Raw genomic sequence first — 17,678 nt, 5'->3', positions numbered from 1 at the left:
CAACCGGACATTGAACCGGAGGCATGACTTCAGTGGGTTTAGGCCGGTACTTGGGAAAATCATAGCTCAATTGCTTTTAGCCTAATTGTTGTGATAAACTTATTAAATAGGTAAGTATCAACTCTATTTGATAAGTTTTATTTGAATGCACTCTGCGTTAGCGGAGTGCAGCCTAAAGATTGGAACTGAGCGATTTGCACTAACTTAAAAGTTAGTTTAATAAAGGGAAATTTTACAATTAGTATTGATGTTTCCGAGACAGTTCCAAATACCAAATATACAGTAAACGCAAGCAGGGGAACTATTAGAATGGCCTTTACAAGTATATGGGGTGTGTTTGGAGCAATGGTTATTGCTGAAATTGTCATTTACAAAAAGTATCCGCGCTCGATGAGGCTTAACTTTTTCGATCACCGAACTTAGTTTTGGCCACCAAATCGTCAATTTTAGTCCGAAATGGCTCATTTTTTGTAGGCATGCTCCACTTGAGCCAGAGTTGGGGATAAAATAAAAAAATCGGGCACAGCGAACCATTTTGGACAAGTTTTCACCAATTTCCAAAAAAGTATCCGCGCTCGATGAGGCTTAACTTTTTCGATCACCGAACTTAGTTTTGGCCACCAAATCGTCAATTTTAGTCCGAAATGACTCATTTTTTGTAGGCATGCTCCACTTGAGCCATAGTTGGGGATAAAATAAAAAAATCGGGCACAGCGAACCATTTTGGACAAGTTTTCACCAATTTCCAAAAAAGTATCCGCGCTCGATGAGGCTTAACTTTTTCGATCACCGAACTTTGTTTTGGCCACCAAATCGTCAATTTTAGTCCGAATTGGCTCATTTTTTGTGGGCATGCTCCACTTGAGCCATAGTTGGGGATAAAATAAAAAAATCGGGCACAGCGAACCATTTTGGACAAGTTTTCACCAATTTCCAAAAAAGTATCCGCGCTCGATGAGGCTTAACTTTTTCGATCACCGAACTTAGTTTTGGCCACCAAATCGTCAATTTTAGTCCGAAATGGCTCTTTGTGGGCATGCTCCACTTGAGCCATAGTTGGGGATAAAATAAAAAAATCTGGCGCAGCGAAACATTTTGGACAAGTTTTTACCAATTTCCAAAAAAGTATCCGCTCTCGATGAGGCTTAACTTTTTCGATCACCGAACTTTGTTTTGGCCACCAAATCGTCAATTTTAGTCCGAATTGGCTCATTTTTTGTGGGCATGCTCCACTTGAGCCATAATTGGGGATAAAATAAAAAAAATCTGGCACAGCGAACCATTTTGGACAAGTTTTTACCAATTTCCAAAAAAGTATCCGCGCTCGATGAGGCTTAACTTTTTCGATCACCGAACTTAGTTTTGGCCACCAAATCGTCAATTTTAGTCCGAAATGGCTCATTTTTTGTAGGCATGCTCCACTTGAGCCAGAGTTGGGGATAAAATAAAAAAATCGGGCACAGCGAACCATTTTGGACAAGTTTTCACCAATTTCCAAAAAAGTATCCGCGCTCGATGAGGCTTAACTTTTTCGATCACCGAACTTAGTTTTGGCCACCAAATCGTCAATTTTAGTCCGAAATGACTCATTTTTTGTAGGCATGCTCCACTTGAGCCATAGTTGGGGATAAAATAAAAAAATCGGGCACAGCGAACCATTTTGGACAAGTTTTCACCAATTTCCAAAAAAGTATCCGCGCTCGATGAGGCTTAACTTTTTCGATCACCGAACTTAGTTTTGGCCACCAAATCGTCAATTTTAGTCCGAAATGGCTCATTTTTTGTAGGCATGCTCCACTTGAGCCATAGTTGGGGATAAAATAAAAAAATCGGGCACAGCGAACCATTTTGGACAAGTTTTCACCAATTTCCAAAAAAGTATCCGCGCTCGATGAGGCTTAACTTTTTCGATCACCGAACTTTGTTTTGGCCACCAAATCGTCAATTTTAGTCCGAATTGGCTCATTTTTTGTGGGCATGCTCCACTTGAGCCATAGTTGGGGATAAAATAAAAAAATCGGGCACAGCGAACCATTTTGGACAAGTTTTCACCAATTTCCAAAAAAGTATCCGCGCTCGATGAGGCTTAACTTTTTCGATCACCGAACTTAGTTTTGGCCACCAAATCGTCAATTTTAGTCCGAAATGGCTCTTTGTGGGCATGCTCCACTTGAGCCATAGTTGGGGATAAAATAAAAAAATCTGGCGCAGCGAAACATTTTGGACAAGTTTTTACCAATTTCCAAAAAAGTATCCGCTCTCGATGAGGCTTAACTTTTTCGATCACCGAACTTTGTTTTGGCCACCAAATCGTCAATTTTAGTCCGAATTGGCTCATTTTTTGTGGGCATGCTCCACTTGAGCCATAATTGGGGATAAAATAAAAAAAATCTGGCACAGCGAACCATTTTGGACAAGTTTTTACCAATTTCCAAAAAAGTATCCGCGCTCGATGAGGCTTAACTTTTTCGATCACCGAGGCTTTTTGAGGCTCTAAAATGTGTAAATATCGAATAAAAGTATTCTATGAGGTTTGAATACTCAAAAGAAAAAGCCTACAACACCTGGTGTTCCCAAGCGGTCACCCATCCAAGTACTAACCAGGCCCAATGTTGCTTAACTTCGGTGATCGGACGAGAACTGGTGCATTCAACATGGTATGGTCGTAGGCATTTGCGTAAGTGGGGGCGAATTTATATACAACAGTATTGTATTGTAGTCTTATATTCATATACAGGACCACTTTAACTCGCCGCCTTGCGGTTTGCAAAATAGTCACTAAATACATGCAATTTTAGCCACGTTTGTGTTATAATTTATGCAATTCGTAGCCATACAGTGTATTATGACCAACGCACAAACTTTTTGCTTCCAACCTTCCACAATACAGTGGAACGGCCCCAAAACAAGGGAGAGATGAATTGGGTCCGAGGAACCTGTTCAACCGGACATTGAACCGGAGGCATGACTTCAGTGGGTTTAGGCCGGTACTTGGGAAAATCATAGCTCAATTGCTTTTAGCCTAATTGTTGTGATAAACTTATTAAATAGGTAAGTATCAACTCTATTTGATAAGTTTTATTTGAATGCACTCTGCGTTAGCGGAGTGCAGCCTAAAGAATGGAACTGAGCGATTTGCACTAACTTAAAAATTAGTTTAATAAAGGGAAATTTTACAATTAGTATTGATGTTTCCGAGACAGTTCCAAATACCAAACATACAGTAAACGCAAGCAGGGGAGCTATTAGAATGGCCTTTACAAGTATATGGGGTGTGTTTGGAGCAATGGTTATTGCTGAAATTGTCATTTACAAAAAGTATCCGCGCTCGATGAGGCTTAACTTTTTCGATCACCGAACTTAGTTTTGGCCACCAAATCGTCAATTTTAGTCCGAAATGGCTCATTTTTTGTGGGCATGCTGCACTTGAGCCATAGTTGGGGATAGAATAAAAAAATCTGGCACAGCGAACCATTTTGGACAAGTTTTTACCAATTTCCAAAAAAGTATCCGCGCTCGATGAGGCTTAACTTTTTCGATCACCGAGGCTTTTTGAGGCTCTAAAATGTGTAAATATCGAATAAAAGTATTCTATGAGGTTTGAATACTCAAAAGAAAAAGCCTACAACACCTGGTGTTCCCAAGCGGTCACCCATCCAAGTACTAACCAGGCCCAATGTTGCTTAACTTCGGTGATCGGACGAGAACCGGTGCATTCAACATGGTATGGTCGTAGGCATTTGCGTAAGTGGGAGCGAATTTATATACAACAGTATTGTATTGTAGTCTTATATTCATATACAGGATCACTTTAACTCGCCGCCTTGCGGTTTGCAAAATAGTCACTTAATACATGCAATTTTAGCCACGTTTGTGTTATAATTTATGCAATTCGTAGCCATACAGTGTATTATGACCAACGCACAAACTTTTTGCTTCCAACCTTCCACAATACAGTGGAACGGCCCCAAAACAAGGGAGAGATGAATTGGGTTCGAGGAACCTGTTCAACCGGACATTGAACCGGAGGCATGACTTCAGTGGGTTTAGGCCGGTACTTGGGAAAATCATAGCTCAATTGCTTATAGCCTAATTGTTGTGATAAACTTATTAAATAGGTTAGTATCAACTCTATTTGATAAGTTTTATTTGAATGCACTCTGCGTTAGCGGAGTGCAGCCTAAAGAATGGAACTCAGCGATTTGCACTAACTTAAAAGTTAGTTTAATAAAGGGAAATTTTACAATTAGTATTGATGTTTCCGAGACAGTTCCAAATACCAAATATACAGTAAACGCAAGCAGGGGAACTATTAGAATGGCCTTTACAAGTATATGGGGTGTGTTTGGAGCAATGGTTATTGCTGAAATTGTCATTTACAAAAAGTATCCGCGCTCGATGAGGCTTAACTTTTTCGATCACCGAACTTAGTTTTGGCCACCAAATCGTCAATTTTAGTCCGAAAGGGCTCATTTTTTGTGGGCACGCTCCACTTGAGCCATAGTTGGGGATAAAATAAAAAAATCTGGCACAGCGAACCATTTTGGACAAGTTTTCACCAATTTCCAAAAAAGTATCCGCGCTCGATGAGGCTTAACTTTTTCGATCACCGAACTTTGTTTTGGCCACCAAATTGTCAATTTTAGTCCGAATTGGCTCATTTTTTGTGGGCATGCTCCACTTGAGCCATAGTTGGGGATAAAATAAAAAAAATCTGGCACAGCGAACCATTTTGGACAAGTTTTCACCAATTTCCAAAAAAGTATCCGCGCTCGATGAGGCTTAACTTTTTCGATCACCGAACTTTGTTTTGGCCACCAAATTGTCAATTTTAGTCCGAATTGGCTCATTTTTTGTGGGCATGCTCCACTTGAGCCATAGTTGGGGATAAAATAAAAAAAATCTGGCACAGCGAACCATTTTGGACAAGTTTTTACCAATTTCCAAAAAAGTATCCGCGCTCGATGAGGCTTAACTTTTTCGATCACCGAGGCTTTTTGAGGCTCTAAAATGTGTAAATATCCAATAAAAGTATTCTATGAGGTTTGAATACTCAAAAGAAAAAGCCTACAACACCTGGTGTTCCCAAGCGGTCACCCATCCAAGTACTAACCAGGCCCAATGTTGCTTAACTTCGGTGATCGGACGAAAACCGGTGCATTCAACATGGAATGGTCGTAGGCATTTGCGTAAGTGGGGGCGAATTTATATATAACAGTATTGTATTGTAGTCTTATATTCATATACAGGATCACTTTAACTCGCCTCCTTGCGGTTTGCAAAATAGTCACTTAATACATGCAATTTTAGCCACGTTTGTGTTATAATTTATGCAATTCGTAGCCATACAGTGTATTATGACCAACGCACAAACTTTTTGCTTCCAACCTTCCACAATACAGTGGAACGGCCCCAAAACAAGGGAGAGATGAATTGGGTCCGAGGAACCTGTTCAACCGGACATTGAACCGGAGGCATGACTTCAGTGGGTTTAGGCCGGTACTTGGGAAAATCATAGCTCAATTGCTTTTAGCCTAATTGTTGTGATAAACTTATTAAATAGGTAAGTATCAACTCTATTTGATAAGTTTTATTTGAATGCACGCTGCGTTAGCGGAGTGCAGCCTAAAGAATGGAACTGAGCGATTTGCACTAACTTAAAAGTTACACAGTAATATACAGTAAACGCAAGCAGGGGAACTATTAGAATGGCCTTTACAAGTATATGGGTTGTGCTTGGAGCAATGGTTATTGCTGAAATTGTCATTTACAAAAAGTATCCGCGCTCGATGAGGCTTAACTTTTTCGATCACCGAACTTAGTTTTGGCCACCAAATCGTCAATTTTAGTCCGAAATGGCTCATTTTTTGTAGGCATGCTCCACTTGAGCCATAGTTGGGGATCAAATAAAAAAAATCTGGCACAGCGAATCATTTTGGACAAGTTTTCACCAATTTCCAAAAAGTATCCGCGCTCGATGAGGCTTAACTTTTTCGATCACCGAACTTTGTTTTGGCCACCAAATCGTCAATTTTAGTCCGAATTGGCTCATTTTTTGTGGGCATGCTCCACTTGAGTCATAGTTGGGGATAAAATAAAAAAAATCTGGCACAGCGAACCATTTTGGACAAGTTTTTACCAATTTCCAAAAAAGTATCCGCGCTCGATGAGGCTTAACTTTTTCGATCACCGAGGCTTTTTGAGGCTCTAAAATGCGTAAATATCGAATAAAAGTATTCTATGAGGTTTGAATACTCGAAAGAAAAAGCCTACAACACCTGGTGTTCCCAAGCGGTCACCCATCCAAGTACTAACCAGGCCCAATGTTGCTTAACTTCGGTGATCGGACGAGAACCGGTGCATTCAACATGGAATGGTCGTAGGCATTTGCGTAAGTGGGGGCGAATTTATATATAACAGTATTGTATTGTAGTCTTATATTCATATACAGGATCACTTTAACTCGCCGCCTTGCGGTTTGCAAAATAGTCACTTAATACATGCAATTTTAGCCACGTTTGTGTTATAATTTATGCAATTCGTAGCCATACAGTGTATTTTGACCAAGGCACAAACTTTTTGCTTCCAACCTTCCACAATACAGTGGAACGGCCCCAAAACAAGGGAGAGATGAATTGGGTCCGAGGAACCTGTTCAACCGGACATTGAACCGGAGGCATGACTTCAGTGGGTTTAGGCCGGTACTTGGGAAAATCATAGCTCAATTGCTTTTAGCCTAATTGTTGTGATAAACTTATTAAATAGGTAAGTATCAACTCTATTTGATAAGTTTTATTTGAATGCACTCTGCGTTAGCGGAGTGCAGCCTAAAGAATGGAACTGAGCGATTTGCAATAACTTAAAAGTTAGTTTAATAAAGGGAAATTTTACAATTAGTATTGATGTTTCCGAGACAGTTCCAAATACCAAATATACAGTAAACGCAAGCAGGGGAACTATTAGAATGGCCTTTACAAGTATATGGGGTGTGCTTGGAGCAATGGTTATTGCTGAAATTGTCATTTACAAAAAGTATCCGCGCTCGATGAGGCTTAACTTTTTCGATCACCGAACTTTGTTTTGGCCACCAAATCGTCAATTTTAGTCCGAATTGGCTCATTTTTTGTGGGCATGCTCCACTTGAGTCATAGTTGGGGATAAAATAAAAAAAATCTGGCACAGCGAACCATTTTGGACAAGTTTTTACCAATTTCCAAAAAAGTATCCGCGCTCGATGAGGCTTAACTTTTTCGATCACCGAACATTGTTTTGGCCACCAAATCGTCAATTTTAGTCCGAATTGGCTCATTTTTTGTGGGCATGCTCCACTTGAGCCATAGTTGGGGATAAAATAAAAAAATCTGCCACAGCGAACCATTTTGGACAAGTTTTTACCAATTTCCAAAAAAGTATCCGCGCTCGATGAGGCTTAACTTTTTCGACCACCGAGGCTTTTTGAGGCTCTAAAATGTGTAAATATCGAATAAAAATATTCTATGAGGTTTGAATACTCAAAAAAAAGCCTACAACACCTGGTGTTCCCAAGCCGTCACCCATCCAAGTACTAACCAGGCCCAATGTTGCTTAACTTCGGTGATCGGACGAGAACCGGTGCATTCAACATGGTATGGTCGTAGGCATTTGCGTAAGTGGGAGCGAATTTATATACAACAGTATTGTATTGTAGTCTTATATTCATATACAGGATCACTTTAACTCGCCGCCTTGCGGTTTGCAAAATAGTCACTTAATACATGCAATCTTAGCCACGTTTGTGTTATAATTTATGCAATTCGTAGCCATACAGTGTTTTATGACCAACGCACAAACTTTTTGCTTCCAACCTTCCACAATACTGTGGAACGGTCCCAAAACAAGGGAGAGATGAATTGGGTCCGAGGAACCTGTTCAACCGGACATTGAACCGGAGGCATGACTTCAGTGGGTTTAGGCCGGTACTTGGGAAAATCATAGCTCAATTGCTTTTAGCCTAATTGTTGTGATAAACTTATTAAATAGGTAAGTATCAACTTTATTTGATAAGTTTTATTTGAATGCACTCTGCGTTAGCGGAGTGCAGCCTAAAGAATGGAACCCAGCGATTTGCACTAACTTAAAAGTTAGTTTAATAAAGGGAAATTTTACAATTAGTATTGATGTTTCCGAGACAGTTCCAAATACCAAATATACAGTAAACGCAAGCAGGGGAACTATTAGAATGGCCTTTACAAGTATATGGGGTGTGCTTGGAGCAATGGTTATTGCTGAAATTGTCATTTACAAAAAGTATCCGCGCTCGATGAGGCTTAACTTTTTCGATCACCGAACTTAGTTTTGGCCACCAAATCGTCAATTTTAGTCCGAAATGGCTCATTTTTTGTAGGCATGCTTCACTTGAGCCATAGTTGGGGATCAGATAAAAAAATCTGGCACAGCGAACCATTTTGGACAAGTTTTCACCAATTTCCAAAAAAGTATCCGCGCTCGATGAGGCTTAACTTTTTCGATCACCGAACTTTGTTTTGGCCACAAATCGTCAATTTTAGTCCGAATTGGCTCATTTTTTGTGGGCATGCTCCACTTGAGTCATAGTTGGGGATAAAATAAAAAAAATCTGGCACAGCGAACCAGTCTGGACAAGTTTTAACCAATTTCCAAAAAAAGTATCCGCGCTCGATGAGGCTTAACTTTTTCGATCACCGAGGCTTTTTGAGGCTCTAAAATGTGTAAATATCGAATAAAAGTTTTCTATGAGGTTTGAATACTCACAAAAAAGCCTACAACACCTGGTGTTCCCAAGCGGTCACCCATCCAAGTACTAACCAGGCCCAATGTTGCTTAACTTCGGTGATCGGACGAGAACCGGTGCATTCAACATGGTATGGTCGTAGGCATTTGCGTATGTGGGGGCGAATTTATATACAACAGTATTGTATTGTAGTCTTATATTCATATACAGGATCACTTTAACTCGCCGCCTTGCGGTTTGCAAAATAGTCACTTAATACATGCAATTTTAGCCACGTTTGTGTTATAATTTATGCAATTCGTAGCCATACAGTGTTTTATGACCAACGCACAAACTTTTTGCTTCCAACCTTCCACAATACAGTGGAACGGCCCCAAAACAAGGGAGAGATGAATTGGGTCCGAGGAACCTGTTCAACCGGACATTGAACCGGAGGCATGACTTCAGTGGGTTTAGGCCGGTACTTGGGAAAATCATAGCTCAATTGCTTTTAGCCTAATTGTTGTGATAAACTTATTAAATAGGTAAGTATCAACTCTATTTGATAAGTTTTATTTGAATGCACGCTGCGTTAGCGGAGTGCAGCCTAAAGAATGGAACTGAGCGATTTGCACTAACTTAAAAGTTAGTTTAATAAAGGGAAATTTTACAATTAGTATTGATGTTTCCGAGACAGTTCCAAATACCAAATATACAGTAAACGCAAGCAGGGGAACTATTAGAATGGCCTTTACAAGTATATGGGGTGTGCTTGGAGCAATGGTTATTGCTGAAATTGTCATTTACAAAAAGTATCCGCGCTCGATGAGGCTTAACTTTTTCGATCACCGAACTTAGTTTTGGCCACCAAATCGTCAATTTTAGTCCGAAATGGCTCATTTTTTGTAGGCATGCTCCACCTGAGCCATAATTGGGGATCAGATAAAAAAATCTGGCACAGCGAACCATTTTGGACAAGTTTTCACCAATTTCCAAAAAAGTATCCGCGCTCGATGAGGCTTAACTTTTTCGATCACCGAACTTTGTTTTGGCCACCAAATCGTCAATTTTAGTCCGAATTGGCTCATTTTTTGTGGGCATGCTCCACTTGAGTCATAGTTGGGGATAAAATAAAAAAAATCTGGCACAGCGAACCAGTTTGGACAAGTTTTGACCAATTTCCAAAAAAGTATCCGCGCTCGATGAGGCTTAACTTTTTTGATCACCGAGGCTTTTTGAGGCTCTAAAATGTGTAAATATCGAAAAAAAGTTTTCTATGAGGTTTGAATACTCACAAAAAAGCCTACAACACCTGGTGTTCCCAAGCGGTCACCCATCCAATTACTAACCAGGCCCAATGTTGCTTAACTTCGGTGATCGGACGAGAACCGGTGCATTCAACATGGTATGGTCGTAGGCATTTGCGTATGTGGGGGCGAATTTATATACAACAGTATTGTATTGTAGTCTTATATTCATATACAGGATCACTTTAACTCGCCGCCTTGCGGTTTGCAAAATAGTCACTTAATACATGCAATTTTAGCCACGTTTGTGTTATAATTTATGCAATTCGTAGCCATACAGTGTTTTATGACCAACGCACAAACTTTTTGCTTCCAACCTTCCACAATACAGTGGAACGGCCCCAAAACAAGGGAGAGATGAATTGGGTCCGAGGAACCTGTTCAACCGGACATTGAACCGGAGGCATGACTTCAGTGGGTTTAGGCCGGTACTTGGGAAAATCATAGCTCAATTGCTTTTAGCCTAATTGTTGTGATAAACTTATTAAATAGGTAAGTATCAACTCTATTTGATAAGTGTTATTTGAATGCACGCTGCGTTAGCGGAGTGCAGCCTAAAGAATGGAACTGAGCGATTTGCACTAACTTAAAAGTTAGTTTAATAAAGGGAAATTTTACAATTAGTATTGATGTTTCCGAGACAGTTCCAAATACCAAATATAGAGTAAACGCAAGCAGGGGAACTATTAGAATGGCCTTTACAAGTATATGGGGTGTGTTTGGAGCAATGGTTATTGCTGAAATTGTCAGTTACAAAAAGTATCCGCGCTCGATGAGGCTTAACTTTTTCGATCACCGAACTTAGTTTTGGCCACCAAATCGTCAATTTTAGTCCGAATTGGCTCATTTTTTGTGGGCATGCTCCACTTGAGCCATAGTTGGGGATAAAATAAAAAAAATCTGGCGCAGCGAACCAGTTTGGACAAGTTTTGACCAATTTCCAAAAAAGTATCCGCGCTCGATGAGGCTTAACTTTTTTGATCACCGAGGCTTTTTGAGGCTCTAAAATGTGTAAATATCGAAAAAAAGTTTTCTATGAGGTTTGAATACTCACAAAAAAGCCTACAACACCTGGTGTTCCCAAGCGGTCACCCATCCAATTACTAACCAGGCCCAATGTTGCTTAACTTCGGTGATCGGACGAGAACCGGTGCATTCAACATGGTATGGTCGTAGGCATTTGCGTATGTGGGGGCGAATTTATATACAACAGTATTGTATTGTAGTCTTATATTCATATACAGGATCACTTTAACTCGCCGCCTTGCGGTTTGCAAAATAGTCACTTAATACATGCAATTTTAGCCACGTTTGTGTTATAATTTATGCAATTCGTAGCCATACAGTGTTTTATGACCAACGCACAAACTTTTTGCTTCCAACCTTCCACAATACAGTGGAACGGCCCCAAAACAAGGGAGAGATGAATTGGGTCCGAGGAACCTGTTCAACCGGACATTGAACCGGAGGCATGACTTCAGTGGGTTTAGGCCGGTACTTGGGAAAATCATAGCTCAATTGCTTTTAGCCTAATTGTTGTGATAAACTTATTAAATAGGTAAGTATCAACTCTATTTGATAAGTGTTATTTGAATGCACGCTGCGTTAGCGGAGTGCAGCCTAAAGAATGGAACTGAGCGATTTGCACTAACTTAAAAGTTAGTTTAATAAAGGGAAATTTTATAATTAGTATTGATGTTTCCGAGACAGTTCCAAATACCAAATATAGAGTAAACGCAAGCAGGGGAACTATTAGAATGGCCTTTACAAGTATATGGGGTGTGTTTGGAGCAATGGTTATTGCTGAAATTGTCAGTTACAAAAAGTATCCGCGCTCGATGAGGCTTAACTTTTTCGATCACCGAACTTAGTTTTGGCCACCAAATCGTCAATTTTAGTCCGAATTGGCTCATTTTTTGTGGGCATGCTCCACTTGAGCCATAGTTGGGGATAAAATAAAAAAAATCTGGCACAGCGAACCATTTTGGACAAGTTTTTTTCCAATTTCCAAAAAAGTATCCGCGCTCGATGAGGCTTAACTTTTTCGATCACCGAGGCTTTCTGAGGCTCTAAAATGTGTAAATATCGAATAAAAGTATTCTATGAGGTGTGAATACTCAAAAAAAAGCCTACAACACCTGGTGTTCCCAAGCGGTCACCCATCCAAGTACTAACCAGGCCCAATGTTGCTTAACTTCGGTGATCGGACGAGAACCGGTGCATTCAACATGGTATGGTCGTAGGCATTTGCGTAAGTGGGGGCGAATTTATATACAACAGTATTGTATTGTAGTCTTATATTCATATACAGGATCACTTTAACTCGCCGCCTTGCGGTTTGCAAAATAGTCACTTAATACATGCAATTTTAGCCACGTTTGTGTTATAATTTATGCAATTCGTAGCCATACAGTGTTTTATGACCAACGCACAAACTTTTTGCTTCCAACCCTCCACAATACAGTGGAACGGCCCCAAAACAAGGGAGAGATTAATTGGGTCCGATGAACCTGTTCAACCGGACATTGAACCGGAGGCATGACTTCAGTGGGTTTAGGCCGGTACTTGGGAAAAACATAGCTCAATTGCTTTCAGCCTAATTGTTGTGATAAACTTATTAAATAGGTAAGTATCAACTCTATTTGATAGGTTTTATTTGAATGCACTCTGCGTTAGCGGAGTGCAGCCTAAAGAATGGAACTCAGCGATTTGCACTAACTTAAAAGTTAGTTTAATAAAGGGAAATTTTACAATTAGTATTGATGTTTCCGAGACAGTTACAAATACCAAATATACAGTAAACGCAAGCAGGGGAACTATTAGAATGGCCTTTACAAGTATATGGGGTGTGCTTGGAGCAATTGTTATTGCTGAAATTGTCATTTACAAAAAGTATCCGCGCTCGATGAGGCTTAACTTTTTCGATCACCGAACATTGTTTTGGCCACCAAATCGTCAATTTTAGTCCGAATTGGCTCATTTTTTGTGGGCATGCTCCACTTGAGCCATAGTTGGGGATAAAATAAAAAAAATTTGGCACAGCGGACCATTTTGGACAAGTTTTTTTCCAATTTCCAAAAAAGTATCCGCGCTCGATGAGGCTTAACTTTTTCGATCACCGAGGCTTTTTGAGGCTCTAAAATGTGTAAATATCGAATAAAAGTATTCTATGAGGTTTGAATACTCAAAAAAAAGCCTACAACACCTGGTGTTCCCAAGCGGTCACCCATCCAAGTACTAACCAGGCCCAATGTTGCTTAACTTCGGTGATCGGACGAGAACCGGTGCATTCAACATGGTATGGTTGTAGGCATTTGCGTAAGTGGGGGCAAATTTATATACAACAGTATTGTATTGTAGTCTTATATTCATATACAGGATCACTTTAACTCGCCGCCTTGCGGTTTGCAAAATAGTCACTTAATACATGCAATTTTAGCCACGTTTGTGTTATAATTTATGCAATTCGTAGCCATACAGTGTTTTATGACCAACGCAAAAACTTTTTGCTTCCAACCTTCCACAATACAGTGGAACGGCCCCAAAAACAAGGGAGAGATTAATTGGGTCCGATGAACCTGTTCAACCGGACATTGAACCGGAGGCATGACTTCAGTGGGTTTAGGCCGGTACTTGGGAAAAACATAGCTCAATTGCTTTTAGCCTAATTGTTGTGATAAACTTATTAAATAGGTAAGTATCAACTCTATTTGATAAGTTTTATTTGAATGCACTTTGCGTTAGCGGAGTGCAGCCTAAAGAATGGAACTGAGCGATTTGCACTAACTTAAAAGTTAGTTTAATAAAGGGAAATTTTACAATTAGTATTGATGTTTCCGAGACAGTTCCAAATACCAAATATACAGTAAACGCAAGCAGGGGAACTATTAGAATTGCCTTTACAAGTGTATGGGGTGTGCTTGGAGCAATTGTTATTGCTGAAATTGTCATTTACAAAAAGTATCCGCGCTCGATGAGGCTTAACTTTTTCGATCACCGAACTTTGTTTTGGCCACCAAATCGTCAATTTTAGTCCGAATTGGCTCATTTTTTGTGGGCATGCTCCACTTGAGCCATAGTTGGGGATTAAATAAAAAAAAATCTGGCACAGCGAACCATTTTGGACAAGTTTTTTTCCAATTTCCAAAAAAGTATCCGCGCTCGATGAGGCTTAACTTTTTCGATCACCGAGGCTTTTTGAGGCTCTAAAATGTGTAAATATCGAATAAAAGTATTCTATGAGGTTTGAATACTCAAAAAAAAGCCTACAACACCTGGTGTTCCCAAGCGGTCACCCATCCAAGTACTAACCAGGCCCAATGTTGCTTAACTTCGGTGATCGGAGGAGAACCGGTGCATTCAACATGGTATGGTCGTAGGCATTTGCGTAAGTGGGGGCGAATTTATATACAACAGTATTGTATTGTAGTCTTATATTCATATACAGGATCACTTTAACTCGCCGCCTTGCGGTTTGCAAAATAGTCACTTAATACATGCAATTTTAGCCACGTTTGTGTTATAATTTATGCAATTCGTAGCCATACAGTGTTTTATGACCAACGCACAAACTTTTTGCTTCCAACCTTCCACAATACAGTGGAACGGCCCCAAAACAAGGGAGAGATTAATTGGGTCCGAGGAACCTGTTCAACCGGACATTGAACCGGAGGCATGACTTCAGTGGGTTTAGGCCGGTACTTGGGAAAATCATAGCTCAATTGCTTTTAGCCTAATTGTTGTGATAACCTTATTAAATAGGTAAGTATCAACTCTATTTGATAAGTTTTATTTGAATGCACTCTGCGATAGCGCAGTGCAGCCTAAAGAATGGAACTCAGCGATTTGCACTAACTTAAAAGTTAGTTTAATAAAGGGAAATTTTACAATTAGTATTGATGTTTCCGAGACAGTTCCAAATACCAAATATACAGTAAACGCAAGCAGGGGAACTATTAAAATGGCCTTTACAAGTATATGGGGTGTGCTTGGAGCAATGGTTATTGCTGAAATTGTCATTTACAAAAAGTATACGCGCTCGATGAGGCTTAACTTTTTCGATCACCGAACTTAGTTTTGGCCACCAAATCGTCAATTTTAGTCCGAAATGACTCATTTTTTGTAGGCATGCTCCACTTGAGCCATAGTTGGGGATAAAATAAAGAAATCTGGCACAGCTAACCATTTTGGACAAGTTTTTACCAATTTCCGAAAAAGTATCCGCGCTCGATGAGGCTTAACTTTTTCGATCATCGAGGCTTTTTGAGGCTCTAAAATGTGTAAATATCGAATAAAAGTATTCTATGAGGTTTGAATACTCAAAAGAAAAAGCCTACAACACCTGGTGTTCCCAAGCGGTCACCCATCCAAGTACTAACCAGGCCCAATGTTGCTTAACTTCGGTGATCGGACGAGAACCGGTGCATTCAACATGGTATGGTCGTAGGTATTTGCGTAAGTGGGGGCGAATTTATATACAACAGTATTGTATTGTAGTCTTATATTCATATACAGGATCACTTTAACTCGCCGCCTTGCGGTTTGCAAAATAGTCACTTAATACATGCAATTTTAGCCACGTTTGTGTTATAATTTATGCAATTCGTAGCCATACAGTGTTTTATGACCAACGCACAAACTTTTTGCTTCCAACCTTCCACAATACAGTGGAACGGCCCCAAAACAAGGGAGAGATGAATTGGGTCCGAGGAACCTGTTCAACCGGACATTGAACCGGAGGCATGACTTCAGTGGGTTTAGGCCGGTACTTGGGAAAATCATAGCTCAATTGCTTATAGCCTAATTGTTGTGATAAACTTATTAAATAGGTTAGTATCAACTCTATTTGATAAGTTTTATTTGAATGCACTCTGCGTTAGCGGAGTGCAGCCTAAAGAATGGAACTCAGCGATTTGCACTAACTTAAAAGTTAGTTTAATAAAGGGAAATTTTACAATTAGTATTGATGTTTCCGAGACAGTTCCAAATACCAAATATACAGTAAACGCAAGCAGGGGAACTATTAAAATGGCCTTTACAAGTATATGGGGTGTGCTTGGAGCAATGGTTATTGCTGAAATTGTCATTTACAAAAAGTATACGCGCTCGATGAGGCTTAACTTTTTCGATCACCGAACTTAGTTTTGGCCACCAAATCGTCAATTTTAGTCCGAAATGACTCATTTTTTGTAGGCATGCTCCACTTGAGCCATAGTTGGGGATAAAATAAAGAAATCTGGCACAGCTAACCATTTTGGACAAGTTTTTACCAATTTCCGAAAAAGTATCCGCGCTCGATGAGGCTTAACTTTTTCGATCATCGAGGCTTTTTGAGGCTCTAAAATGTGTAAATATCGAATAAAAGTATTCTATGAGGTTTGAATACTCAAAAGAAAAAGCCTACAACACCTGGTGTTCCCAAGCGGTCACCCATCCAAGTACTAACCAGGCCCAATGTTGCTTAACTTCGGTGATCGGACGAGAACCGGTGCATTCAACATGGTATGGTCGTAGGTATTTGCGTAAGTGGGGGCGAATTTATATACAACAGTATTGTATTGTAGTCTTATATTCATATACAGGATCACTTTAACTCGCCGCCTTGCGGTTTGCAAAATAGTCACTTAATACATGCAATTTTAGCCACGTTTGTGTTATAATTTATGCAATTCGTAGCCATACAGTGTTTTATGACCAACGCACAAACTTTTTGCTTCCAACCTTCCACAATACAGTGGAACGGCCCCAAAACAAGGGAGAGATGAATTGGGTCCGAGGAACCTGTTCAACCGGACATTGAACCGGAGGCATGACTTCAGTGGGTTTAGGCCGGTACTTGGGAAAATCATAGCTCAATTGCTTTTAGCCTAATTGTTGTGATAAACTTATTAAATAGGTAAGTATCAACTCTATTTGATAAGTTTTATTTGAATGCACTCTGCGTTAGCGGAGTGCAGCCTAAAGAATGGAACTCAGCGATTTGCACTAACTTAAAAGTTAGTTTAATAAAGGGAAATTTTACAATTAGTATTGATGTTTCCGAGACAGTTCCAAATACCAAATATACAGTAAACGCAAGCAGGGGAACTATTAGAATGGCCTTTACAAATATATGGGGTGTGCTTGGAGCAATGGTTATTGCTGAAATTGTCATTTACAAAAAGTATACGCGCTCGATGAGGCTTAACTTTTTCGATCACCGAACTTAGTTTTGGCCACCAAATCGTCAATTTTAGTCCGAAATGGCTCAATTTTTGTAGGCATGCTCCACTTGAGCCAGAGTTGGGGATAAAATAAAAAAATCGGGCACAGCGAACCTTTTTGGACAAGTTTTCACCAATTTCCAAAAAAGTATCCGCGCTCGATGAGGCTTAACTTTCGATCACCGAGGCTTTTTGAGGCTCTAAAATGTGTAAATATCGAATAAAAGTATTCTATGAGGTTTGAATACTCAAAAAAAAAGCCTACAACACCTGGTGTTCCCAAGCGGTCACCCATCCAAGTACTAACCAGGCCCAATGTTGCTTAACTTCGGTGATCGGACGAGAACCGGTGCATTCAACATGGTATGGTCGTAGGCATTTGCGTAAGTGGGGGCGAATTTATATACAACAGTATTGTATTGTAGTCTTATATTCATATAC

General features: G+C 39.9%; 14 non-coding genes across 14 annotated transcripts; all 14 read right to left on the bottom strand.

Moving 5' to 3' along the window:
- Positions 1 to 2,552: 2,552 nt before the first annotated feature.
- LOC142347017 (5S ribosomal RNA) lies at positions 2,553 to 2,671 on the bottom strand. The gene has a single exon (XR_012760045.1). It is a non-coding gene; the product is annotated as a 5S ribosomal RNA (ribosomal RNA).
- Positions 2,672 to 3,619: 948 nt separating this feature from the next.
- On the bottom strand, positions 3,620 to 3,738 carry LOC142346620 (5S ribosomal RNA). Its single transcript, XR_012759669.1, has one exon. It is a non-coding gene; the product is annotated as a 5S ribosomal RNA (ribosomal RNA).
- Positions 3,739 to 5,064: 1,326 nt separating this feature from the next.
- On the bottom strand, positions 5,065 to 5,183 carry LOC142347137 (5S ribosomal RNA). Its single transcript, XR_012760157.1, has one exon. It is a non-coding gene; the product is annotated as a 5S ribosomal RNA (ribosomal RNA).
- A 1,083-nt stretch (positions 5,184 to 6,266) lies between these two features.
- LOC142346979 (5S ribosomal RNA) lies at positions 6,267 to 6,385 on the bottom strand. Its single transcript, XR_012760010.1, has one exon. It is a non-coding gene; the product is annotated as a 5S ribosomal RNA (ribosomal RNA).
- A 1,135-nt stretch (positions 6,386 to 7,520) lies between these two features.
- On the bottom strand, positions 7,521 to 7,639 carry LOC142347146 (5S ribosomal RNA). The gene has a single exon (XR_012760166.1). It is a non-coding gene; the product is annotated as a 5S ribosomal RNA (ribosomal RNA).
- Positions 7,640 to 8,774: 1,135 nt separating this feature from the next.
- LOC142346619 (5S ribosomal RNA) lies at positions 8,775 to 8,893 on the bottom strand. Its single transcript, XR_012759668.1, has one exon. It is a non-coding gene; the product is annotated as a 5S ribosomal RNA (ribosomal RNA).
- Positions 8,894 to 10,028: 1,135 nt separating this feature from the next.
- Positions 10,029 to 10,147, bottom strand: LOC142347113 (5S ribosomal RNA). Its single transcript, XR_012760135.1, has one exon. It is a non-coding gene; the product is annotated as a 5S ribosomal RNA (ribosomal RNA).
- A 947-nt stretch (positions 10,148 to 11,094) lies between these two features.
- Positions 11,095 to 11,213, bottom strand: LOC142347112 (5S ribosomal RNA). The gene has a single exon (XR_012760134.1). It is a non-coding gene; the product is annotated as a 5S ribosomal RNA (ribosomal RNA).
- A 948-nt stretch (positions 11,214 to 12,161) lies between these two features.
- On the bottom strand, positions 12,162 to 12,280 carry LOC142346618 (5S ribosomal RNA). Its single transcript, XR_012759667.1, has one exon. It is a non-coding gene; the product is annotated as a 5S ribosomal RNA (ribosomal RNA).
- A 948-nt stretch (positions 12,281 to 13,228) lies between these two features.
- On the bottom strand, positions 13,229 to 13,347 carry LOC142346888 (5S ribosomal RNA). The gene has a single exon (XR_012759924.1). It is a non-coding gene; the product is annotated as a 5S ribosomal RNA (ribosomal RNA).
- Positions 13,348 to 14,297: 950 nt separating this feature from the next.
- Positions 14,298 to 14,416, bottom strand: LOC142346966 (5S ribosomal RNA). Its single transcript, XR_012759998.1, has one exon. It is a non-coding gene; the product is annotated as a 5S ribosomal RNA (ribosomal RNA).
- Positions 14,417 to 15,364: 948 nt separating this feature from the next.
- LOC142346997 (5S ribosomal RNA) lies at positions 15,365 to 15,483 on the bottom strand. Its single transcript, XR_012760026.1, has one exon. It is a non-coding gene; the product is annotated as a 5S ribosomal RNA (ribosomal RNA).
- A 948-nt stretch (positions 15,484 to 16,431) lies between these two features.
- On the bottom strand, positions 16,432 to 16,550 carry LOC142346996 (5S ribosomal RNA). The gene has a single exon (XR_012760025.1). It is a non-coding gene; the product is annotated as a 5S ribosomal RNA (ribosomal RNA).
- A 945-nt stretch (positions 16,551 to 17,495) lies between these two features.
- Positions 17,496 to 17,614, bottom strand: LOC142346617 (5S ribosomal RNA). Its single transcript, XR_012759666.1, has one exon. It is a non-coding gene; the product is annotated as a 5S ribosomal RNA (ribosomal RNA).
- Between the last annotated feature and the right edge of the window lie 64 nt (positions 17,615 to 17,678).

This window comes from Convolutriloba macropyga, chromosome 9 (genome assembly GCF_964194025.1).
Source record: "Convolutriloba macropyga chromosome 9, txConMacr16.3, whole genome shotgun sequence".
NCBI classification, from domain to species: Eukaryota; Metazoa; Xenacoelomorpha; order Acoela; family Convolutidae; genus Convolutriloba; species Convolutriloba macropyga.
Note: the sequence above shows the minus strand (reverse complement) of the source record. Positions and strands in the feature narration are given on the sequence as shown.